Below are 27271 nucleotides of genomic sequence, written 5' to 3'. Positions count from 1 at the left end.
TGTTTGTACACCACAAGGTTCACTTGGCGGGGGCTGGAATTGAACTCGGGACCCCAAGCACCAGAGGTGAACGCTCTGCCACTTTTTTTTAAAGTTAACTGACTCACCGAACGTGTCTCAGTAACTTACTTGAACTACTTATTACTTAATTTTACTTGCTGCACTCGTTTAACTGGATTTTCCAATCTGCTAGGACAACAGGGACACGAACACAGAAATATCAAGGACAGTTAAAACCAGAAAGGTTCTCCCACCAGGAATCGAACCCGGGACCCCGTACACCACAGGCGCACGTGCTGGCCACTAGACCAGCGGGGAGGGCCACCACTGAGCCAGCGCGGCCCCAATAATAATAATAATAATAATAATAATAATAATAATATATTCTCACTAATTTATATTTCCAGCAAGATTTTTGCATACCCTTGTAGTTTAGTATTGTTTTAAATTTTTTTTCTGAATGAAACAACACGAGGGCCGGATTGACTCATCTGGATGCCTGGGGTTATATATATATATATATATATATATATATATATATATATATATATGTGTGTGTGTGTGTGTGTGTGTGTGTGTGGCCCCAGCTGACTTCATGTAATACATTTTTGTGAAGGTAAAGTAGAAAATTTAAAGGAATACACGTAGTTCTACATATCAACCAAGCCATGCATTAGATGGTATACCTAAGGGAACTTCCCAAATGCATGAACAAACACATAAAGTTATTGTATTATATAAGTGTAATAAATAAAAAATGAGTACCTCAAAAATTTATTTTCCCCGCTTTCGTCCTGGCGAAGTTCTCTATAACATCCTGGAAGTCAAGAGAATTGGTCAGCGAAGAAATTTCTTTCATATTTTTGATCATATTTTATCTTATGGTGATGATTGTATCTTGTATGATTCTTTTTAGACAGCTAGTTGAGACTTTGATCAGACTAGAGGCCCCCGTCCAGAGCCACACCCCCCTAAGCTCCCCCTTAATTCTGCCCTGCAGTTCTTACTCAATATTTAATTTGTGTTTATTCGGCATTTTAATATAACGCTCTTTGTTACAACATTCGCAATGTTTGTAATTAGGAGTGCAGCTTATTTCTATCAGTAGTTTGTGTCTCCTTTGGTCGCTTCTCATGTTTCCGCACGGGGACACGCCCCACCACTGCTTTATACTTTAAAGACTCGGGGGATTTTCTTCCTGAAAGAAATAAAAGCGTACCCAATTTCACTTTACCTATTACTTAATTTTCTTACTTTTTCCACGCTGCATTTTTTTTCTCCACAAAAATATCTATAAATGTTTCTAGTGCAGTGGCATTAGTTGAAAATACTAATAGAAGCTAATGTGTGCCATGTACAGTTGCTGGAAAACATTTTAAAGAATACGATGCATTCCCAAGGCAGCCCTGCAAAAGTATTCTGGGAGCTACTTCTTTATTTTTGTGTATATGGGTAATTATTTTTCAAAGACAGCTTTGCAGAGGACGTTAAGATCGAAACGAAGCTCCTTTTCTTCACGGCATAAGAAATTGTTAAAAAAAGAACTTGTAAAGAATGCACTAAATTAAATAAAATACGTATATCACAATTAAAGTAACAAAATCTTGTCTAAATAGAAAGGTTTAAATGAAAACGAAATACCTCTTCGTAGGTCATACTTGTCATATCTACAAGGGAATTATAAGTGTAATAAGTAATTACTTTTAAAAAAATCTACCCTGATAGTGGCAATAAGCCGTTTACAGCATATGGCCCTTGTATGAAGGAAATGATCTACGACTTTTAACAGTCTAGCTGCATCACTTCCTTTGAGGGAAATTGAATCACCTTGCTTACTATACGACAATGCTCCAGTCCACACGGCTGTTGTTTCCAAGGCTACGGTGCTAGATGTGGGTTGTAGGGTGAATACTAAATCTCTTCCAAACCACAATCTTTCACTCCAGCCTTGACAATATTAGCCGTGTGGACTGAAATATTGTCATCAGTTCAATACACAGCAATTGGTTCGACATTCAGCAACTGATTATAACAAACTTGCGCAACTAGAAATTGGTCCATCATTTCTGCCATAGATGGCACTATATCTCATGAATAGCTTTGTAGGTTTCGCGATATTTCATTGTCGGACCGGAAAAGTTTGGAAATATCTTCGTAATTTCGTCTCGAAATATAGCATGCTTCATTTTATATTTCGTAATATTAAAAATGAAATATTTAATTTGAAATCTCACGATTATACCCTTTAGGCTGATTAATGAAACGAAAACATTAATGCAATTTGAGAGAAACCGAAACAACCTTGATAAAACTCACGAACGATCTGTTGAACAGGACAAACTTACGTACGCTGAGATAGAATCTAGGACATTTCCCAAAGGAAGGGAGATTTCTACATCCAGCGTGTCTCCTTCATCTCATTGCCGTTAGTAATTTTATTATACGGTATCTAATTACTTTTTTTTTAATTGGTTACTTTCTCGTTTCTTTCAGGTACAAATTAGACTCAAATAATATGTTTTGCAATGTACGAAGATTAATGGAAAACTAAAATAACACTTCTTGTTTATTGAATTTTCTATCAGGCAGCAGCAAGTGATCACTGCTTTGTTATATAGTCGTTAGATCCTGAGGGGGCGGTGGGGGCCCGGGCCCCTCCAAAGCTCGTGTGGGCCCCCGCATTATAGGCTATCTTTGAATGTACAATATTTGGCATAATTTCAATGAAATTTGTCGTAAAAATCCTCATATATGCTTTTTGCATCTGAATGCCCCTGCCCCCCGAAATTTACAGAGAAATCGGCGCCCTTGGATAGCGCATATGTTACGTCATAATCTGGCTGCTTCCACAGAAGCATAATCATGTGAGAGTATTTTCAGCGCAAGTGGAGAAATTCTCAAGGATAAAGTTGAGTAGGCATTTGTGAGGAAGAACACTTCATATGCAGTTTCAGTATGATTTCATGTTGCTGAATTCATATCTGCCGCATGTCACGCTGTAACATTCACTGTTTCTCAGAAATTCACAAAAAACAAAATGGCAGTCGAAAGTATGTTTTTGTAACATATAGAACTCAAAATATGTGTTTGTTCGACAAAAGTTTGCATACGGCTCAACAATTTCTATTCAAGTTAGCATGAATATTTTTCGATGCTCTAGAAAAGCGATTGCTGGACTCAAAACCTTCATGCACCGAATTGCCAGTCTTACCAACCTATTACAAAATTATTTTTTCCGATGTATTTCTTACCATTCAACGTATCTGCGCCAAAATTGATAAGAACGTTATTCGATACCTTAGGAATATTATTTTCTTGAAATGACACTGCATCGCTTTGTAGGGTATTTGGTATTTCCCAATGATAATACATATATGTGCAGTACATGATACACTGTCCAAATACCAAATACTAAATACCATTTTATATCAGCTCGAACGTTAAAATTCCGATCAAATTTCAGTTACTAATTCATTCAAGTTTCACTCAACTTTCTACATTCGCAAGACGCTCTGCATGGGTTTTGTTCACAGTTGCATCGAACTGTCTTAGGTCCAGAGATCAACCAGTAAAGGTATCAACTCCCCATAAGCGTCTGGAATTAGCGCCAATGTTAATAAATGTGAGCAAGCAAGTTATATTTTTTCCTTTTCTTTGTTACAATGTCTGAAACAAGTTGACATGATATTATCAGGTTTTCTTCTTGTATCTACAGAAATCATCCAAACAGACATGTCCCATGCAGTGGACAGCATGCACTTGAAGCACATTTGTCTTCTTCAATAATCTGTCCACTGTAGTGGACTTCATGCATCTACTGAAGATATGATTGGTTTTGCAAGAAATGGTGCTTGCCACTTACAAAAAATAATTCTAGACTCTATGGCAACCAATATAGTAGGCAGGCACGTAGCAAAGGGGTGGGTCCGGGGGTCCGGACCCCCTTCGAAACCAGAAAACAAATTAAGGAAGGATGAAACAAAAAGAAACGAGAAAAAGAATAATAATCGTTAAAAATAAAAAAAAATACAGCAATCGTTTTGTTACTCTTTCTTATAAGAAGCTTTGTGTGGAGGAAACAGGAGGAGGTTCAAGTTAAAAATGGATATTATTGTAACGGAGCATTCCGAATTCCATCTAGCTCCATGCTAATCCTATGGATTACAAATGACGATCGATAAATGGGTTCGATCAGAGAGACTCTCAGGTAGAACTTAAGAAATTCCCCCAATCACCAATAATATGAGCCTGGCATCATAGATTCCAGCTACACTTGTTAAAGAAATTTTCAATTTTGTGGCAACACTAATCCATTTTATAGGATGTCTTTACTGCCAAAACAGATCTCGTTACTATCCTTGACGGCATTAAACGAAGATAAGAAAAAGAAGAAAGAACACAAAGAGAATCGAATTTGAATGACTTCGGAAGACTTTTTAAATATTTTTAAAATATTATATTACTCGAGAATTCTTCATATTTTATTATTAAAATACTGGCTAACATATCTTCATTTTATTGTTCTAAGAAATCAATATCGGTATGATGCCAGTAAAATGGTTTGCATTGATCGAGCCCATGCTGTGTAACCATAGTATTTAAATTTCACCCCCCACCCCCGTTACGAAATCCTGGCTAAACGAACAAATATAAGTTGTCAGTAAAATAGTTTAGAATGATCGAGCCCCTGGTGTGATAACCACAGTATTTCGTCCCGGACCCCCTCTATTATGAAATACTGGCTACGTGCCTGATAGTAGGGAGCATATGTAAGAAAAACATGCCCCGTGGCTGCTTTCGTGAAGATAAGATGAGAGGGTGATTTTTTTTTATTTAGAGGAGCTTTCTGATGAATAATTTCGATGGTGTCACTCACTGGTGCGTGGCGTGTAGACATGATGATGTCATCAAAATGGCGGACAACTCGCTTCAAAAAACAAGCATTATCTCCGTGGTTTATGGACCGATTTTCTTTTTCCATAGCTCATTTTAAAGGAAATTAAATTTCCCATGAAAACTGTTATGTAAGTATTTCTTCTAAAACTAAAGGTTTAGGAGTTATTTAATAATTTAATGAATTATTGAACTATATTATTATTCAATGAATTATTTATGAAATAAACAAAAATAACTCCGAAACCGTTAACTTTAGAGAAAATACTTACATAACAGTTTTTATGGAAAGTTTACTTGCCTTTAAAATGAGCTATTAAGGAAGAAAGTTGGTCAATAAATAACGTAGATATGGCATATAATATATTCATTACGTCATCAAAATGGCAGTCACGAATAAAATTTTACTTCTTAACATGTCATCCCGTGGCGGCTTTCGTGAAGATAAGATAAGTGGGTGACTTTTTTTTATTTAGAGAAGCCTTCTGGTAAATGATTTGGATGGTGTCACTCATTGGTGCATGGTGTATAGACATGATGACGTCATCAAAATGGCGGACATCTCGATTCAAGAAACAAGCATTATCTCCATTGTTTATGGACCGATTTTCTTTTTCCATAGCTCATTTTCAAGGAAATTAAATTCTCAAGAATACGTTATGTAAGTACTTCCTCTAAAACTAAAGATAGACGGGTATAGAAGTTATTTAATAATTTAATGAATTATTGAACAATTATTTATGAAATAAACAAAAATAACTCCGAAACCGTTAACTTTAGAGAAAATACTTACATAACAGTTTTTATGGAAAATTTACTTACCTTTAAAATGAGCTATTAACGAAGAAAGTTGGTCAATAAATAACGTAGATATGGCATATAATATATTCATTACGTCATCAAAATGGCAATCACGAATAAAATTTTACTTCTTAACATGTCATCCCATGGCGTCTTTCGTGAAGATGAGTGGGTGACATTTTTTTTAATTTAGAGAAGCCTTCTGGTAAATGATTTGGATGGTGTCACTCATTGGTGCATGGTGTATAGACATGATGACGTCATCAAAATGGCGGACATCTCGATTCAAGAAACAAGCATTATCTCCGTTGTTTATGGACCGATTTTCTTTTTCCATAGCTCATTTTCAAGGAAATTAAATTCTCAAGAATACGTTATGTAAGTACTTCCTCTAAAACTATAGATATAGAAGGGTATAGAAGTTGTTTAATAATTTGACGAGTTATTTAATAATTACTGAACAATTATTTAGTAAATATGTTATGAGTTATAACAAAAGGAAATCGCAGAAAAATACTTGAGATACGGTATATGTAATAGGTTTGTATGATGGAATCTCGTTCAATTGCAATGCAGCCAAATAAACATTATTTTCGCTGTTCATCGGCCTCCTCTTTTTATACGACCTGGAGAGTTCTCATGTATGTGGCACTGTTACGTGCTATTGGCACATTTAGAGATGGATCTGGCATTCCAGAGATGTTGGAAGTCTGGTATAGTGTGAATACTGTGCAACAAATTATATCGGACAAACATGTTAGATGAGCAGAAGAACCACACAAGCGTACTCTTATCGTTGTGGTTACTTTTATTTGAAGATGTTTATGAATAAGTATCCATGCCCAGAGATTATTAAGAACGTTAAAGAGTTAAGGCAAGTACTGGGATAATAGATTTATTAAATATTGTTCGAAGAAGCAATTTATATGAAAAAAATTAAGAAATTCGATAATACACAAGAACAAAACAACACAACATTTAAATTGGTACAAGCATACATGGCCATAGTCGAACATTTGTTAGGGTTAATATGATCAATAAGAATTGATGACTGGGAAGAACACCTTAGATGTGTAGAATCAATCAAACATTTTCCTCCCTGTTTTGATTTACATGAAACTATTGGAACGTACGAGTTATCAGCTGTCCCGAGATCACTTTTTAACTATGACAGTACAATGATTCTATGTTCCAGGAGAAGTAAGGTGATTGAGATTTTAAAATCTACACACCAAACAGTAGTCTCAGAACAAAATCAACTCCATTCGGAAGTAGGTTCGGCTGATAAAAGATCGTTTCCAGTTGTAGTCGTAAATGGTATATGCCAGAACGTCAATCACTTAACATAAGTAACGAACGGCAAAGATATCAAAAACTGCGAAGAACTGGCAGAAGTATTCATGAAAAATATTAAAACGAAGTACTGGAACTACGATAAGGTTAATCTGTTTTTGACATTTATCAAGAAAACTCCATAAAGACTACTACACGGCAAAAAAAAAAAAAAAAAAAAAAAAAAAGAAGTAATACAACTATACCTACTCAATGCAAAATCACCGACAGCACAAACTTAGAAAATGTCAAGATGCAGAAAATACTTTCGCATAATTGTACAAAAAATGAACTAGCATAACACTTGGACCAGAAAACACTTTACTGTAGAAAGACGAAGAGGAAAAATTTTGTAGTTTCATGGCGTTCAGAAGATTCTTCTACGCATTGCTCATTGCATCATCTACATAGCACTCAAGAAGAGTCAGCTATGAAAATAATTCTTCATTCTGTCGGAAAAAAAGAAAGGGTGATAAATTGTTTATTTTTTTGCACAAAATATAGATATTTTGGTCCTTAGCATACGAAGATATCCTGTACTTCCAGCGTTGTCATATTTTGTACCGAATTCAAAAGACAATTTCGATTGGAGATGTATTCAATGCTCTAGGTGAATTAAAAGCTTCTGCACTCCCAGCATTTCATTTGCTTTCCGGATGTAATAGCACAGATATTTTGTTAGTAAAAGGGAAAGTTTCGTATTGGGAAGTTTTCTGTTTTGCATCAGATGGTATGCTACCAGAACTTTGTTCACTATGCAATCAAGATTATATTCCTGATAAAGTGATGATAACCTTAGAAATTTCATCTGCTAAATCTCCCAACCAAAATCAAATATTTTCATTCTTCAATATTTGCGATGGTATATCTTCCCGAATAAACAGACAAGCTGGGAAAAGTTGCCACCAACAAAGTTCATTTATACCTGTCATGAAAATAATTAATTATTAACTTATAATTTGAAATCGAGACTGTAATTCTCAACCAAAATTTTCAGATTAATGTCACTGCATTATGTTAATTATTTTTATCTTTCATTCATGTAAAACCTATAGTTGATCTCGCCTTCTCCTAAAGAAGTACTATCTTTCATTTTCCATTTGTACAATATATATTAAAGGCAACCAAGAAGGCTCTATCGCTTTCTCACCCATCGTGGTAGAACCTAGGTGGGCGGTGAAGCGAAGAAGGTATCAAGTGCATTTTGCACCTCTACTAAGGATTTGAACTGGTGTCCTCTCAGGTGATTGTCCAAGGAATGGAACAGGTGCTAATCGGACGGCGCAATGTCCGGGAGTACGGCGGATGCAATAGTGTTTCCCATCCAAGATATAGAATGGTGTCCCGGGTCATCCTAGCTACATGGGGCTTAGCGTTGTTCTGTAACAGGAGGAACTCTTTGCAATTCAGAAGTGCTGGCTCCAGAGTTTTGAGTGTTTCTTGGAGACGGCTCAACTGCTGACAGTACACAGTTGCATTGGTGTTCTGACCAGCTGGTAGCAGTTCCCGATGCACAGATGACGCGAGCAGTCCACCAAACACACAGTAGGACCTTCTTCTGTGCAGTGCTGGTTTCGGCTGTTTTGGAACCGGTTCATGGGACGCTAACCAACGATGACGGCGCCGTGGAGCTTCGTACAGGACCGACTTCTCATCACATGTCAACATCTTGTCCAGAATGGCTCCTTCCTCCGACGAGACAGCAAAGAAACACAGACGTGTGCTCGCGTTGCCTTCTGGTCCGGAGTCAAATTATGTAGGACTTATCGACCTAACTTGTAGTGCTTCTCAAGTTGATGGAGGTGCTGACATATAGTTTATCCACTCACACTGAATTGTAGTCCCAAGTCCTCACATATCTTACCACTGTTCGTCTCAATTGCCGCCTGAAGATCTTTATTTTGTACAAGTGTTGGACTTCTATCGAAATTATTCATCAGAAGGCTCCTCTAAATCAAAAAATCACCTTCTCATCTTATCTTCACGAAAACTGCCACGGGATGATATATGCTCCCATACTAAAGCCTCTTCAAGACTTCTTACTAATATATGTGTGAAATCTGCGTTCGATTTCCAGTTGATGTCACTACACTTGACTCCAATACGTTATGGCAGACAAAATTGGTATGTTCATAACACCTCCGAAAAAGACCATCTTTCCTGAAATCAGGAACATCTAGACCTGTACACACAAACTGCCATGAACATATGTTACTCAGTATATTGAGGATGACGGAAGTGAATCAGCATAAGCGAATGAACATAAAGAAATTGAAGATCCTTCTCTGACTAGAAGCAACCAAAGACGACAACAAGCAAAATTGAGGTTATCAAAATTTGACAATAAGTTTTCTCAAAATGTTTCTCCATTTCTTAAAAATAACAATGTAAATATTACATGAAATGAACAAATTGATTTGTTTTAGCAGTTGATTAGAGATAACGTTGTAAATGACTTTGTTTCAGACCAATCTGTATGCGAATCAAAATGACAAGAATCACGACAGCGTTGGTCTTATGATGAAGTTTTACGTTTTAAAGTTGTAGCTGGCGTAATGTCAGTAAACCGGTATGGAGATATCTTCATTTCTATGATAATTCACAGCCTCGGGATGTGAACGACAGACCTCATAAATTACAATACGTACTGAATAAACTGAAGTAAAGATTCAAATTTGCTGTCAATGATGAAGAGTATGAATGCATTGACGGGCAAATCATGCTATTCAAGGGTAGACGTAACATAAACCAATATATACCCACGAAGCCGAAAGATTGGGTGTGAAAATTTGGGTAAGGGCACAGAGTAGTGGTTATATGTACGATTTTGACGAATATGTTGATTTTTAACTCTTATTACTTTTACCAAAATCACTTTGGCAAGTTTTCTACAATATAACGTTCATTCCATTTATTGTTAGTGTAATTTTGCAAACTTCATGTGCTACAATTCAGAAATGATTATATTACCCAAAATGCATGAAGTTAATTCAAGTGGACAGATAAAGATGATAACTAAATTCTGCTAATAAAATATCAAATTTCAAAATTTTCGATTTTACATGTCATAGTACATCAAGAACAATTTGTAAGAAAAAAAATCATAATCATATGTCAATGGGAGCATAATTCATGCATGAAAGGGTTAAGGAACTGGAGACTAATGATAACGTTAACTTTATCTTCCATAATCTAAATCACCTGAAAAATACCTTGTAATGCATTTCATTCTCATCCGAAGTTAGGCAGACCTGAGTTCACACTTTCTTTTCTAAACTACACATTACTTATATTTTAAAACAAGTAACAGCGTCACGTGTACATCACGTGAAAGGAGTTTGGTTTCTATGACGTGATATTTCCCAATATTCAAATCAGGTGTGGTAATAGATTTCTACTATCACTTCCAGTTCTAGTACTAATGTTAGAGAGTGGAGACAAAATATGTAGTTGTAACACTTACTTAATTACAGAAAAACACTTTTCGCCATCTGTAACTGTTTTCATTCTACAACGAGCGGTATTAAAAGTGTAAGTGATTGATTTTCTTCCTTCTCCTTCTTCAGATTTTTTTTTTTTTTTGTCTCACGAACAGGGTAAAAACATAAATTACTTCTAACTTACTTAATTATTTCTATATGAACTTTAACACCCTTTTTCAGTACTATAACAATTCTCAACATTATCTTTTCTCTCACTTCAACATATGTAGAGAACTTGTTACATCTAGTAAAAAGGTTGAGGATATCGCTTCACCAAGTTCGTCTTAGAGTGGAATCCCTAACTGTAGTGACGATATACTATATTCGTTTTCGTTAGACAAAGCAGGTCGACGTCAGCATAAAATAAATTGGTCTGGAAGTGTGTAGTCGTATAATAACTTTACACATGTACGGAAGGTGAGCATAGTGACAAGGTCAACAGAGTGATTATTGAAATACATTGGATTCAACAACTTTTATTATATTTAGTTCGGCATCTTATCGGTTCGAACTTAATATATCATTTTATACGGAGAATCCATATGTTATATCACTAGTCGACTCTCAAACACATATACATCACACAACCATTCAGTACATGTTATAAAACATATAGATACATACACTACTTCTGGATTATACTAATCAAAATAATAACAGCTTCGACATCAACGCTTAATTTCCTAATATGCATTTTATTAAGCTAGTTCCACAGATGAAACGCCTGCACACATATATATATCTATCAGAAGAAGGAGATGATGATTACATTATAAGGTGAGACAACAAGGAAACAGTTGAGGGGACCCGTAATTAACTTACTCGCTCATATGCATTTTCAGATCCATATCACAATAACCTCAAAACAAGTTGTCGATAACTAACGAACAAGATTTACAAACTTACATATTTTCTTCATCTTAAATCAACAACAGTATCTATATATCTCTTTTTTTTTCTTCTGACGAGTTACTGCTTAAGCATAACATCATACATATGTTTACAATAGTTAGGAACATAATTATATTGTACAATGTTACGATAATTAACTATATATAGATAATAATAATTTTAAGGAAAAAGATTCAATAGTAGATACAATTTTCAAATGTTAAAATAATCAAAATCTCCCCTAAAATAGTATAGATTTATAGCTTTTCTGGATATAAATAATCTTTGGAACTAAACAAATAATATTCAAATTCTTTTTCTCTTCACAGAATTAGTAAATTTTAAGAGATAACAAAGATTATTTATTAGAATGTCAAAACTTCTGTAACGGAAATTTTGGTCCGTTACAGTACTGAGGCTATATTAGTCATAAACTTTAACATCCGTTTGAAGTATTGAGGCTATATGAGGCATACATTTTAACATCCTTTTCAGTACTGAGTCTATATAAGGCATAGACTTTTTAACATCATTTTTTAGTACTGAGGTTATATGAAGCAGAGACGAAACTTTCTAATTGAAAACTGAGTCAACTGCTTCCTTATAAAATGCAAGAAGGACTATGTCCAGTTAGATGGCTATTGGCTGAATGACGTTTACTTAACATACCAGATCTTATAGCTGTTATTTATAGTTTCCTAGATCCAGGTTCGTTAATTATTACGTCCAGCATCCTAATTACCTTTCAATGTTATATCAACGTCAAATATTCTGCACAAATCGGTTATCGAACTCAAGACTAGGAATACTAAAGTTCCGCGTAGTACTTACTTGTTACATTAAATGACCCAACCAAATTTATTTATTAGTGAAACTACGTACAATACACTTTTGTTGGCAAAGTTAACAATTGTAAATTTTATTCTTCTCGGATTGATGTACTGTGATCATAGACCAGAATCGAACTGAGGATCTCCGAGGAGACCACAACGCATTCCTGTTGCGTTTTATCAATAAACCGAGTGGAGACATAAAGAGAAGGCTGGGTTGTAATTTATTTGGGAGAAAACAATCAAAAGATCAGAAGAGGAAGGACCAGCCGTCTCCGGAAGTTACGTAGGAGTGGCGCCTGGAGTTGCGACAAATGTCGACAGGGGACTCCCTTTAAATTCGTATAAATCTGACGGAACTGAAATAGCTGAATGAATGTGAAGGCAAAGAGAATTAGACGGGACAGTGTTGCCAATGTTAAAGAGTAAAATTTCATTTACAAAGTTATACATTTTTCTTTTCTTTGCTTAATTCCCTTTTTTATTAAAATAATAAAACATTTTAATTATTTAAAAACTCTGATTATCCGAGGGTCAGTCAACAAGTTCCCTGAATGAACAAGTCAACAAGTTTCGGTATTTGTGATACAATCGCAATGAATCTGGTTCAGAACTGTCCTTACGTTGTCTAATTATGAATTTGACAGTGTACAAAAAAATAATGTAGAACAGGTTATGACAGACAGTGTACAAAAAAATAATGAACAGGTTATGTAGAAGTGTGAACAGGTTATGACAGACAGTGTACAAAAAAATAATGAACAGGTTATGTAGAAGTGTGAACAGGTTATGACAGACAGTGTACAAAAAAATAATGTAGCTGAACGAAGGAATGTGTGGTAATCAGCCAGATCGAGCAACGCACAAACATCAAATTCATGTGCAAATTGGAGAAAATCTACTTCAGAGACCTTGATAACCTTAAAAATGGTTTAACACCATTTTAGTCTTCGCAAAACTAAAAACGAGCCTCAAAGATATCCGTTTCGGCACCATAGGAGAGGTCAAAATTAACGCGACAGCTGAACTTCGGAAGATACGAGAAGGGAACTTTCGCAAGGGCGCCGATCCTGGGAAGTCCGGCCCCCCTAAAAAGCTCATGTAGGCCCCCTTATTGTATTTATGAATATATAATATTTGGCATAATTTGAATGCAATTTGTCTTAAAATCATCATTTATATACCTTCTGTATCTGAATGCCCCCACCACCAACCAAATTTACAAAGAAATCGGCGCTCTTGGACTTTCGTCGGTCGTTTCTAGGGATGCGCACGAGATGAGTCGAGACAGGATTTTGCTGACAAAATTCGAGTCGAGACACGGCTCTTCCAATAGAGAAATATACATTTTTCGAGCCGAGACATCACTTGTACAGCACCTTTTCGAGACGAGACAGCCTCAAATCTTGTCTCGTACTCATCCCTCGTCGTTTCAGTAATCGCAGTAGCGGTGGAGCAAGTGTGTGTGTGTGTGTGGATCCGACGGTGCGTACTTTAATGATAATTAAGTAGATTTATGCTTATATTATGGTAATAAAGAGCTACAAAGAAATTACAGGAACTTTTTGACTGCTTTTCGTATAATTATCTTGAATGAATGTACATGAAAAGGTTATACCGAAGAAAAAATACTGTTTAGTACTTTTGGGATTGAAGTTATACGTCCCCTTCAGCACCGAGGCTATGTAGGAAGGGGAAGTTTCTTTGAACACAAAACTACCGAAAATATTCAATCTTACAATGCTTTAAAGGGTAAAGTGGCTCAGTAGTACATTTGGTGAATGAGGTTCCTAGTTTGATCACCGTCCAAGTAAGTTTGTGGTGGGCATCATTGTATCCATGAGTTTTCTCAGGGTACTCCCGTTTCCTCCCACTTTCTCATTCCACCAGTTCTTCCAGCATGATTGACTTGCTGTAGTCATCGTTTCTCTCAGCCAATAGGGCATATTCGTGGGACGCTAACGTGGAAGATTTGATTAAATTTTAAGTGCTTAAAATGACATTTTAAATTATTTTCTAGTTCCAAAATGCGTTATAGAATTGCAACCCTGCCGTATATTTTTCTAGGTATTGTCTTGCTTCGAAGTTCCTCTAGTATTTTCTTTTTCTCAAAAATATATAGGTTGGTTAAAAAGTAGTAATACTGTTCTTATGTGAGAGGGTCGTGTTTACCATAAAAACATTTCCGCAGGTGATAAAGGAATGTAAGATGATGAAGTATGGCGAATGGCAATGATTTTGTGTTATCAGTCAAAAAGCAGCAGCGGCGTAAAGTAGAGGATGAAAGTCAGTGGCGGATCCAGGGGGGCATCGCTCCCCCCTCCCAGAAAAGGAAATATCGTAAAAAAATTTACGACGAAATTTCCGTCTAAATGCTTTGTATAATCTATATAAATAAAAATGAAATTGACTATATTTGCAACTTGAACAACCCTACCGATCTCGATCAAATTTTCAACATAGATGGGGTTTTGCCCTGGGATGATTTCTATCATTTCAGTTTGGCGGTGCAACTTAGAGGGGGGGAAATATTTAAAAGTGATCGAAAATGACCGATATTAGTGTCGAATCCATAGTTTTCGAGGTTTCTAAGATGAGCAGTGATATTTCCAATGCTGTTCAAATCCAAATTAGGCCCCGTAACTAGCGGGAGGGGGAGATATATAAACTGATTGGAAATAACATTAGTGTCGATTACATAGTTTCTGGGGTCGCTGAGACGAACAGAAACACTTCCGATGCCGTTTAAGTCTAGCCTCAGTATCCATTCCTCTTAATGTCCAAAATGAACCATATGCGAAGAACAAGTATTCTGATGGTATATATATATATATATATATATATATATATATATATATATATATATATATATATATATATATATATATATATAGAATGTAGTTGTAGTAACATCGTTTTCATCTCAGTGAATCAACATATTAGGCCAGACAAGTGAGCCTAACTCTTATACCCAGCCTCTATTATTTTTATTTTCAAAGCCATATTTTCGCGAAAAATGGATATGATCAGATAAGAGAACGGAATGAAACATTAGAATACATTGTCAAGTTTATGAAAATAAATGATTCGGTCTACAGGAGCATTTTATTTCTTGGCAAGGGCGCCCATCAGGGGGCCAAGGTGGGGCGACGCCCCCTGGAAGAATTTGTACTTCATAAGGTCGAAAACCTAATAGAACTTTTAGAATAGTTACCTCAAAATTTGGAACTATATTTGAAATGTCACTTATACTTGCCCCCCTTACTCGGAGTGGCCTATCAGTGGTAGAAAACATCAATTTTGTGGAAAATAATTTATTTATTAGTAATTTCTGACTGATCCTTATTCTAGAAAACAGAAATCCGGATTAGAATTAGTGCGTAGCTTAATTCGTCCCACTTGAAGTATTTGGCTTAAAGTTACTCAAATCATTCAATGAAATTCGTTGTTATTAAAAAGTGAGCGACATAAATGTAACGAAATGTTCATTCTTCTTTATACGTTTAATCTTGATCTTAGTTCCCTAATTAATTGTTATCATCAGTGGCGTATTTAGGGGGGGCTTCCGGGCTTAAGCCCCCCCCCCGAAATCTTACTTACTATAGTAAAGTATATGAAATATCTTGCAGAATTTTCACATTTTCAGGCAAAGCCCTCCCCGAAAGTTAGCAAAGCCCCCCCCGAAAGAAAATCGTAAATACGCCACTGGTTATCATTCTAATAAATAGAGAAAACTATACTTAGATCGAGCAGCTCTAGTCCTATTAAATTCTAGAATGCTGACATCTATGTTTTTCTTTGAAAAAAAGAAGGTGAAAAATACTTGAATGAAAGTGCTATAATCATTGAGGGCTAATGATGAAGTTGTCACCATCATAGCAGGCCGGTAGCCAGCCCACAAATATAGGGGGGCCTGGTCAGGCCCGTAAACAGTCCAAAAACTTAGGGGAGCCGGCTGAAGTTAGGGGGGGCCGATCCAACCATATGATAGTTAATCACCATATTATAATTCTTTTGCAAGCCTACTGTAAAAACTTTTAGGGGTCCAGCAAAAATTTAGGGGGGGCCCCCTAGACCCCCTAGATAAGGGCCTGGGCCTGATAGAAGTTAGGGAGGCCGATCCAACCATATTATAGTTTATTTTCGAGGCTTGAAAATTTTAGGGGCCGGTAAAAATTTAGGGAGACGGTCCCTCTAAACACCCCTGGATAAGGGCCTGCATAGTAGGTATTCTACCATTATTGGCAGTTGAGTAGCCGCAACTGAGAAGCTTCCATGCTTCACACGGTCCCTCTAACATCTTTGTCTCCACGTACAATTTTTCTGTCCATCAATTGTAGTCTCCTTCGACCACATCCCCTGACGTGCGTTATCACCTGGCCTTAAAGAATAACTGTTGCACAGTTTGAAATGAATATTTAAACACTTGGATCGAGTTCAGTTTTCATCAGTCTATGCCGATTGAAATATACATCCAGAAAAAACAGGGCAAGAAAGGTTCGTATTCACCTTTCAAATAGTTTCCATAAACTTACTTTCCGGTGCAAGGAATAGGTGTTCAGATAGTCTATTACGAATATCAAGTAAATAAACACAGTAATACCGATACCGTTTATGCAGAAACATTTGATCTGACCACAAAAGACCGTCAAGGATTTTGGCCCTACAATTTGAAACAGAGACGGTGCTTACGCGCAAGTAAATACGGTAAGTGCACGGCTATTCGATGCATTCATAACGCGCTTTTATTGCTCATGCTTACGTTTGAAAATACACTCACCATGTATTTAAATGTGGACGGCTAATTGCAATGGCCTGGAAACGCGAAAGCAATACAAACGCGCAGTAAACATTGGCTCGAGCGCATTTGGTGCGTTTCGGAACAATAAACCGTCTGCTGTTTAAAAGGTGTCTAAAGGAAAGAAAAAAAGGAAAGACGTGTTGTCAGGCAAGGTGATTTTTTAGCAAGAAACAGCTGCTTGGAAGATGCTTTGTGCAGAGTATTGGAACTCTGCTATTATAGATTTGGACCTGAAAAAAACTGGAAACCCTGATTGGCTCACAGTATGATTTATAAACCTGACGAAAGTAAAATTACTGAATAGCCACCTAGGTCGAGTTTACTGCGGGAGGCTAACGCATCGCAAATGCATTCTCGAATAGCCATAGCCTTAGAAACACTATGTGGAATATCTTAATATTCGCGAGTATCTCCATCTATCGGCTACAACGCTCATCACTTTAAAAAAAGGGAAAAAGGCAAGCTGTTGTGTTAGGAGCCAAAAGCAGAAGAAGATCAGACAGAATGAAAAAGGAAATAAACACATAGCAACTGGAGAAGGGGAATTCCCCTGAGTGTTTCGATTTTCTATCAACCTTCGTGAAAGAAAGAAAACAAAAGCAACTAAAAAGCGATCCCCGGAGAGAAAGTTAACGCCGAGATGAAGGTACTGAAACAACTGCTTTAGTGTTCTGGGACAAATACAAGAAGATTATTATTTTTGATTTCTTCATTTTTTCCCTCGCGTGACGTACATCAAATATTATTTGGTGAAACTTTCATGATGTCCAGCTTTGTCTATTGTCAAGTTTCACTCAGTTAATGCGTGTTGCTAGCCATACTCTACAATGCTCTATCCAAAGACACTGTGCAGTTGCAATGGCATATCGCCTCTTACATTTTCTTTCTTTCCTACCCTTCATCAGGTAACTAGTTTTCAATAGCTTGGGTAGCGTTACAATAGGGTCCCTAAAACTCGGCACTCGATAAAACCAGCAGCCCGGATAACTCGGCCGCACCCTGTCAGGGCCCCCTTCCAAAAAAAAAAAAAAAAAAAAAAAAAAAGCGCAGACCTGCTCAACGTCATTGCCCGCGTGCGTGTGTCCTCTCTTCCCACATTCTGTCTTATCAGGTAAAGTACTGTATGGTGTGTATTCATTAATTTTTCATTTTCATGTACAGTGAAGGCTGTATGCCAGCGTTTCCCAAGCGGTGTGCTGCGAGGAAATTGAAACAAATTATTAATTCTATAGCAATCAAATTGCAAGACATAGGGAAAAATGTATATTTGTATTTCCCATTACTATGAACCTCTAGTATGAATTTACAATTTTAAGTTTCATACTGTGTACTTTTCTGTACATTTTTAATGTTGAAAAAAGTATTTGTTATCATTGTTATGACCATTAATGCTTCTTTATTGTTGCAGACAATTTTGTAACTTGAAATTTTAAAATATCATTCAATCCTTTCGACAAATTACCTACAATTGTGTTTTAAAAGTAAAAGAGATTTGTTTGTTCGTTCGTTATTTAGTGATATTCCTTCTTTGTGAAAAGTTGGATACAGTTTTCGAGAAAAGAGTTGTATTTTTAGAAACTCGAGTCCTGTGTTTCATTGCAATTGTTGTCAAGTTTTAAATTAGAATGGAAAATAAATATTATGATTTACCACTGGTAAAAACCAGTGATCGATCTTTCTTCTCTGTGAGGAGATCAGTAATTACAGAGATAAAATAGTACTGTATTTTATATTTACAAATAATCATAATATCTATATGAGTGTGGCGCAAGAATTCAAGTTACAAATGAAGGGTAAGGGGAAAAAACAAGGAATGTCCATGTATGTGCTTTTGCCGGTGCTTTGTCCTATCTGTTGGTTACTCTTGGTACTATTTGACTGTATATGCCATGCATGCGTAGATGTAGAAATGTCCATGTAGAAAGAGGCCAAAGATTTAATAACCCTATTCTTTGAACGCGGTTTTCAATATTAAAACGCCGTTTTCTCGAAAATGAAGTTTTGTGACATTCCTTCTTTTTTCCCCTTACCCTTCAAATGTAGTGTGTCGCAACTTGAAAAAGGTTGGGAAACGCTGTTCTCTGTCTTCATAAAGTACGTACTTTTCCTTTGTTTAAGGGTAATTGGACAGTCTATTATGTGTTGTATTCTCAAGCTACCAATACATAAAGTCTACAAGGACAGTACTTAATTGTATTTTCTGAGATTTTTTTTTAAAACTCCATTCCCTTTAACCCGGCATTTTTACAAACTCGGCCATCCTTCGTTCCACAGTAGGCCTCTTTTCGGGTCTCCACTGTATTACAAAAAGGACCTGAAGTGTGAACGTGAAATGAAAGCAAGTATAAGAATAGCGAAAGAACCATTGAGGAATAAGAAGTCTTGTTTTGTGAGTTATTGAATGAAGGGTTAAGAAAAAGATACCGGTTTCATGTGGAGCAGTGATGATTTCAGAGGATGACTGGTGAATTTTACCTCCGGAGCTTACAACGATATTGTATATCTATTTTGTGTATTTCTTCTATTTTTATATCTTGATTTTGGGCAACGGTGCATAAAAGTACACAATCTGTCGTGTAGAAGAAGAAGAAGAAGAAAATAATATATACAGTAGAGCGTCGATTATCCGAACGTCGGTCAACCGAACGACCGCTTAACCGAACTGTGTACTCGCTCGCACCTGTTACTCTCCCACCCTACCGTCCATCATCCCCCTCACTCCCAAACCAAGTTTCCCACAGTAGTCGCCGTACTGAGCCACCGCTGGCGGAACATTGCTTCTAATGGGGCCTTCATAAGGCGCTGCTGACCGGCCAAGCCGCCAGTCGCTGTGTTTCAACAATCAGCACACTTCTTTTTATGAATAAATTTACTGTACAGTACTTCTTTTTGGCAAATAAACATGTACAGTTCGATTATCCGAACAAACCAGTTTTCCGAACACCCATGTCCCCCAATTACTTCGGATAATCGTGCTCTACTGTATGTTGTTGATTCTAAATAGAAAAAAGTAAGATTTAATCTCAATAGTTAAAGTATATGTTGGTTTTATAGGTAATCTACATTTATAGTTATCATAACAGCAGATAGTTACTTGTTTAAAACGTTGCTATGACAACCGAAAAAGAAAAGTATAATTAATGAAGTTTTGGAGAATAAAGGGAATAATGATATAATTTGTCGTGCCTGATTTAATGTGATTGGATCATTTTGACATTTTTAAAAACACACGGACTGTGGGGTAGAATGTAACGTAAAATATAAATTAATCATTACATTTTAAATGGTGGTTCCCAATATACGTTACATTTTAGATGGTGTTATCTCGCCCAGGACGTTACAAGCTATGAAATCCCTCCTTTGGCACTTCTCCGATCTTATTCAACCTAGTTACCAGTATTTTCAGAGTACTTTTTTCACTCTGTTTATTCAGTCTCCCCTGGAAAAATCTCAACTTTTTATCTCATAAGCAATCTTAGATATGTGCTTACGAAACAATTGGTGTAAAAAGAGTGTTGGAGATCAATGCAAATAAACCTGTGAATAAGATGTTGAAAACCACAAACTCACATGACCTAGGGTAGTACCAGAGACCCCACGCATTAGAGATGAACACGCTACCACTAATCCACTGTATTCTCTGGACAATTATTATTTTTTTTCTGGAAGATAAGTCGGTACCAATCATAAATATGTTTAGTCTACGGGTTCTGATTGGCTACTAAGGCAAGCGCCAAAATGTAAATATGTATAAAATACTAGTAGGGGCTGAGCCTATTACTTCGAACTTTATTACCTTTTAACTACGAGGTTCTACCTAAAATATCCGAGAATGTCATCGTAAAAATCAGAAAACTACGTCTTAATGTCCTCCGTTACCTTCAAAGTAGTCCCCTCTGGCATTTATGCAACGATCCCAGAGTTGTTCCCACTTTCGGAAGCGCTCCTGGAAGTCCGTAGGGTGTATGGTGTTGAGGGCCTTTGCGATTCCACTTGGATGTCTTCAATGGAGTCTCAAAACGTCGCCCTTTCAACGCGAGTTTCATCTTCGGGAAGATTCATCATCTGCAATGACTCTGGATAAGAACTTTGGACACTCCTGCACGTCCGAACTCTTTATTGCACGTCTGAAATTTGAGTTTTTTTTTGTTGTTGTTGTTTTTTTGGTCGATGCTGACAAGGAAAGGTCCCACAAGTTGTCGCTGAAATCTGATTACCACATAGCATGTCTGATAGAGCATCATGAGGAATGAACAAGAGCAAAATTTAAGATACTATGAACCAGAAGGATAGGAGCTATGGGGCTTCAAAATTTGAATATCCAGAAAATTATATCATGGAATTATGTATGTTTAAAGTAAATATCTTGAAAACCGTTAAAGCAATCAAAACAAAAGTTGCAGGATGTAATGAGAACAAAATTCCCTATCGGAAACCATAAACAGTGTTACCATAGGTGAAATAGTGTTACCAGCTCATCATAAAAGTATTTTGTTTTAAATAGTACCATATACAAGTGTGCACAGATTTAAATGCACTATTATCACTAAACATAACAGTGAAGTATAGTGGTACAGTGTTGCATACTGTTCCAGCTACGTGTGCTGAAAATGCTCAAAGGAGAAGTCTAATATGGGGCGACAGATAGTAATAAAGGAATACATTAGAAAAAGTGTGGGTTTTGCATTATACTTCTGTAACCCTGGTGAATAAGCAGGCAACTCGTGAAAACAAAATGATACACACTAGGAAAGAAACACGTGTTTTCTAATTCTGTAACCTTGTTCTCCAGATTAGCTTATCAATATTTGGAAGAGTACTTTCTTGGTTTATGTCTTTCGTGTTAAGTGACATATTCTTTTACTTCCTCTCTTACATACAATATGATTATGTTTGCACACTGTAATATTACCATATTCATATTGGAAATATAATTATTTTAATACTACCTCATTTCGTTTTTAGTCGCCCCGGATAGCCGTGTGGTCTAGAAGGCTAGACAACCGATATATTAGGGATTGCGGGTTCCAATCCAGTCTCGGATAAGTTTTTGTTCAACTTTTCACATTATATTTCATTGTTATCTTTCTCTTTCATAGTGGTTCGGATCCCACTTTACACTATAGGTCCCGTCCTGTATAACTTCGGAGGTGACACAGGGCGTAAAAATGTCATCACTCAATTTTGTTTTTCAAATGCATCGATATTTTGTGACGCTGCTGACATTTTGCTATATTATACTATCGGTGTTATGCATTTGTAATAAATTCATAGTATGAGACCCAGACTCCTTTATTACCATCTGTTGTCACATATCAGACTTCTATATTGTACATTTTTAGCATATGTAGCTCCAATAGTGTGCAATACTATACCACTACATTTCACTGTTATATTTAGTGATAATAGTGCATTTTAAATGAGCACACACTTGTATATGATGCTATTTAAAACAAAATACTTTTATGCTTAGTTGGCAACACAGCTTTACCTATGGCAACACTGTTTGTGCTTTTTGATAGGGCATTTTGCTCTCATTACATTGTGCAACATTTGTTTTGATTGCTTTAACGGTTTTCAAGATGTGTACTTTAAACGTACATAATTTCGTCATATAATTGTTTGGATATTCAAATTTTGAAGGCCTGTAGCTCCTATCCTTCTGGTCCATAGCACCTTATATTTTGCTCATGTTCATTTCTCATGATTCTCTATCAGATGTGCTATGTGACAATCAGATTTCAGCGACAACTTGTGGGACCTTCCCGTCTCAGAAGGCGAGGGACAAACTTCGCTGCAATTCATCTCATGTCCAGTTCGTTGACATGTATCGTACGACAGTCGAAGTCTGTTATACATCGTGAATTGTTTGTCTTTTGTCTTCGCGAATCACATCCCGCACTTTCATGATCATTTCCGGTGTTGTGCATATTGCCGGTCGACCAGGATATTTGTCATCTTCAACAGATTTGCGGCCTCCTTTGAAACGCTTGAACCACTCAAATGTTCTTGCTTGACTCAGTGCACTCTCACCAAATGCCTCCTTCAGCATGTGATGGGTTTCGGCCGCAGTTTTCTTCAACTTAACACAGAACTTGATGCAAATCCGTAGCTCCTTAACCAGGCCCATAGCCAGCCCAAAAATTTAGGGGGGCCCGGTAGAAGTTAGGGGGGCCCGACCCAATCATATTATACTTCATCACCATATTATAGTTAATTTGCAAGCCTACCGTGAAATTTTATGGGGGCCAGCCAAAATTTAGAGGGGGCCCGGCCCCCTCTTGCCCCCCGTGGATACGGGCCTGTCCTTAACATCAGCCATTTGACAAATCGCAGAAACACTGAAACACATCCTGACACGCACAATTAGAACTCAAAAGTGAATGCGCCAAGACACAACTTCGTTCTGCAGTATCTAATACATGTATCTCGAGACATCTAGCGGTAAAATGTCGTACTGCTACTGGTTTAACCGGTAAAAAATAAAAACTCGGATATTTTGGGTAGCACCTCGTATATTTCTATTCTCGTCTTAAAATCTATTTAGATTGAATAATTAATTTCATAGATACAGAAATAAATTGGTTACAAATATCGTGCGTTTCTTTTTTAAAAAGATTCAAAATAAAGTGCTGGTAGTGTACACCGGAAGAAAAAATATTATTATTATTATTATTATTATTATTATTATTATTATTATTATTATTATTATTATTATTATTATTATTATTATTATTATTATTATTATTATTATTATTATTTTAAAAATTGAAAGGTAAAGCGATCCGTTGTACTTTTTAAAGAGAAACCTGAATCTTGCTTCTAATGATGGGAATGATGAAAATATTTGAATACCTGAAACACACATTACAAAATACAATATTATAAATAAATCAGTAATTTTGTTCTGAAGCACTTGCTCCATTTTAAAGTGAAAGAATGAGGTAGGTTGTTTTCACTGTATATTGTAGCAATTTTCTCGTTGAACAACAGCCCTAGAAGAGGTGGTGATTAATTGCATATGAAACAAAAGTAGGAATTAAGACGAAGCACAAAATGTGCCCCAGAACAACAGTAAATTCTTTTCAGCCATAATTAACCGTTTAATGGAAGAAAGTCAACTTTCTCGTTTTTTTTTATTCTTTCGCTTTATTTACGAACCATCTTTTCTACTCTTTCTTCTTTCTTCTTCTTTTACCTCCTGCTGAATGTTGTTTCGTTCTATTTCACAACTGTTCTTATTCTGCTTTTGGCGCCAAAAGAATATAAATTTATGTGCCGTTCTTATTTTTCTGCAATATTTTTCCAACCAAAAAGTACGTTTCAAGTAGAAATTTTCAGAGCTATAAAAGGTTTTCATGAAGAATTTCGTAGCAAAAGCAGCTTTGTATACGAACAACATATATCAAATAGCAAATTCAGATTACTTTCAACGTATACGTACGCTTTGGCGAATTTGCACTATGAAATAATCTATTTTCTAACGGATTTTACTATTATTAATATGATCAATTACAGTTTTAAATCCCCGTGAAGCTTCATGATCGTATCTTTCGTTAAACTACCGTCCCATTGTTTTTTCGGAGAACTTCAGAGATCCTATATATTCCAGCAGAGAGTTGGATGGCTTAGAAATTAAAATAACTTATTAAATTTTTACAGCTAAAGAAATATATTACAGCGGAAATACAGTTTATTGTATGCCATTTTTATTTACCAGGACAATTCGTCGTCTTAAAAATAATGTCCTTCGAAAGACATTCCGTCTTCTCCTATGAACATTGGAAGCCTATTCCAAAAGTCGCAGACAGCAGATTGCAACATTTCTTCATCAATGTTGGCAGTTTCTTCTGTTAGAGCAGGCTTCAGGTAGTCTAATGCAGGCTTTCTTTACGTAGAACCTTCTCCAATAAGATGAAGCCCCGGCTCACACATCTCGACCCTATGGCTGCCGTGTGTCAACTTGTCCCAGGACACGTTTGTACCTTGGCCTCTTCAGTCACCTAACCTATCCGCCTGAGATTATTCCTGTCGGGCGAGGGCACGGTGGCTGAGTGGTAGAAAGCTTGCCTCTGGTCCGTAGTTCGATCCCCGGCCAAGTAAGTTTGTAGTGGACAACATCGTGTCTGTGTTTTTTGGAGTACTCCCACTTCCTCCCACATGCTCATTCCACCAAATATTCCATCATCATTCACTTGCCTGAATCAACCGTCTCCCTTAGCTTAAAGGGCATATATGTGGGGCATTAAACTAAAATATATTCCTGTAGGGCTTGCTAAAATCCAAAGTGCATGTGAATAAACTCTGTGTGTATTCTTGTCACTCAACAATACTGCACACAAAGCTATATTATGTTACCAATACTTTCTATTTTTCTCTGCAGACGATTAGCACCAACTTTTCTTACTGCATCTTTTTATCTTTCTTCTGTAAGGTAGTCCGTAGATTCTAGCAGAAAACAATTGTTTATTAATTTATCAATAGGGGAAAATATAAAAATAATTATATTACTGAAATTAACTGCATTCAAGTTAGGAGAAATCTGAAATAGACATCTCGAGTTTTCTTACCAGCAATACTGAAGCTACATTGCAAAGGAACAAATTTTAAGGTGCTTTTACATAGAATTAACTCTCCTTTAAATACTTTTAAGTGTGTATTTTGTTAAGTGTAATTGTTTATTGTGAATGATGGTACCCTCTATGTTTAAAAAAAATATAACCCACATTTATTAAACTACTATAAGAAAATCGCTTGTTTATTTAGAACATAAATTATGTGGTCGTTTGAACGATTATCGTTGGATTTACTGAACTTAAAAATTGACAAAAAGGTTCACAAAGTGGTTCAGAATAATCCAGAGAAGATTTTAGGCATACTGATGAGCAATGGGAGAAAGCTCATCCCTCGTGAGAAGAGTCCTTGGTTCGATTCCAATGTGTGGCGGACATTGTGTTAGTGAATTTTGTCGGTTTCTTCCCATTATGGTACTCCATCTTTCATTTTTACTTTAGCATTCCGTCTTCTTTAGTTTATAGCGAGTAGGAGACATTAAACTAACTCTATGGTCTATGGAACTAGGAGGTTCAATGCCGCGTTCACAAAGTCTCTCCATTGACTTCTATCCTTACCCAATTGGATCCAGTTTCTCTGAGATACGTCATAATATTGTCCTCCCATTTTTGCCTAGGTCTTTACCAATGGTCGTTTTCCGATTGGATTCCCAGTTGAAACTTTGAAAGCGTTCCTACTTTCATGGGTACATTGGTTGAAAGTTCCATTATGGCTACATCGTCTGCCTTCCTGAGCGTCCTAGACTTGATGGCCCTAACAATATTTGGTAAATATTTTAAATTATGTAGTTCCACGTATGAAGCTTCCGCCATTACGCATTCTCATCCCTCTTGGGTCCGAAAAAAATTCGTCTCAGGATCTTTTTCTCAAATACTTTCAGTCTATGGTCTTCCCTCAGAGTAAGCGACCATGTTTCGCAACCATACAGAACAACAAATGTTCAACTAAAATATTTAACTTCGTTCTTTTCGCTCATTGCACATGACTTTCCAGAGGTTATTTATGATCCCTTTGGAAGCAATTTCCGTTCACCAGGGATTACCAGTGGTCGGTCATGACCTAGCTTGAGTCAAATCACTATGATGCGCCCTCTCTCGTTCTGTTCGATATAGCTTCGCCAGTCATGTTGTCCGGTAGACAAACTAAAAAATGTATTACGTTAGGCTAGGATAGGTTAGGTTAGTTTAGGGTATGTAAGGAAAGCTAACGTTAGGTTAGGTTCTCTATATCTGTGCGAATTATAGATAGTTCCACAACTATCAACACTCAATAAGTTATCATAGAATACATTCTTTTATTTCAACGAAAGCAAAAAAAAAAAAAAAAAAAAAAAAGTCCTGTACATTCCGTACATTTGGCTAATTTTGCCTATTTCTAGCGTCGTTATGTGAAATATCAAGTAAGTTTTTCAGAGATCTCATCAAGGATAGACCAAGTACGGCAGAAAATAGAACCTAGACTCATGGACTAGTGCAAATAAATATCTTGTAAACCACATTAGTTACTCATGTCGTATCAATGTACAGTTTAATTAAAATAATATACGTCTAACCACCTATATCTCTTTTAAAAGCTCTTTTTTTCACACACACAATCACAACAATATGGAACCAGTGTCTAGCGCGTGCTTTTGATAACGAATTCCAGGATTCGATTTCCAGTGAGAA

At 36.5% G+C, this 27271-nt stretch overlaps 1 protein-coding gene across 1 annotated transcript in view; it reads left to right on the top strand.

Annotated features, from left to right (window-relative positions):
- Nucleotides 1-27271, top strand: part of LOC145667142 (uncharacterized) — a 629144-nt gene that overhangs the window by 264508 nt on the left and 337365 nt on the right. The gene's annotated exons all lie outside the window — the stretch shown is intronic.

The sequence above is a fragment of the Thermobia domestica genome, chromosome 12 (assembly GCF_964235325.1).
Source record: "Thermobia domestica chromosome 12, izTheDome1.hap1.1, whole genome shotgun sequence".
NCBI lineage: Eukaryota > Metazoa > Arthropoda > Insecta > Zygentoma > Lepismatidae > Thermobia > Thermobia domestica.
Note: the sequence above shows the minus strand (reverse complement) of the source record. Positions and strands in the feature narration are given on the sequence as shown.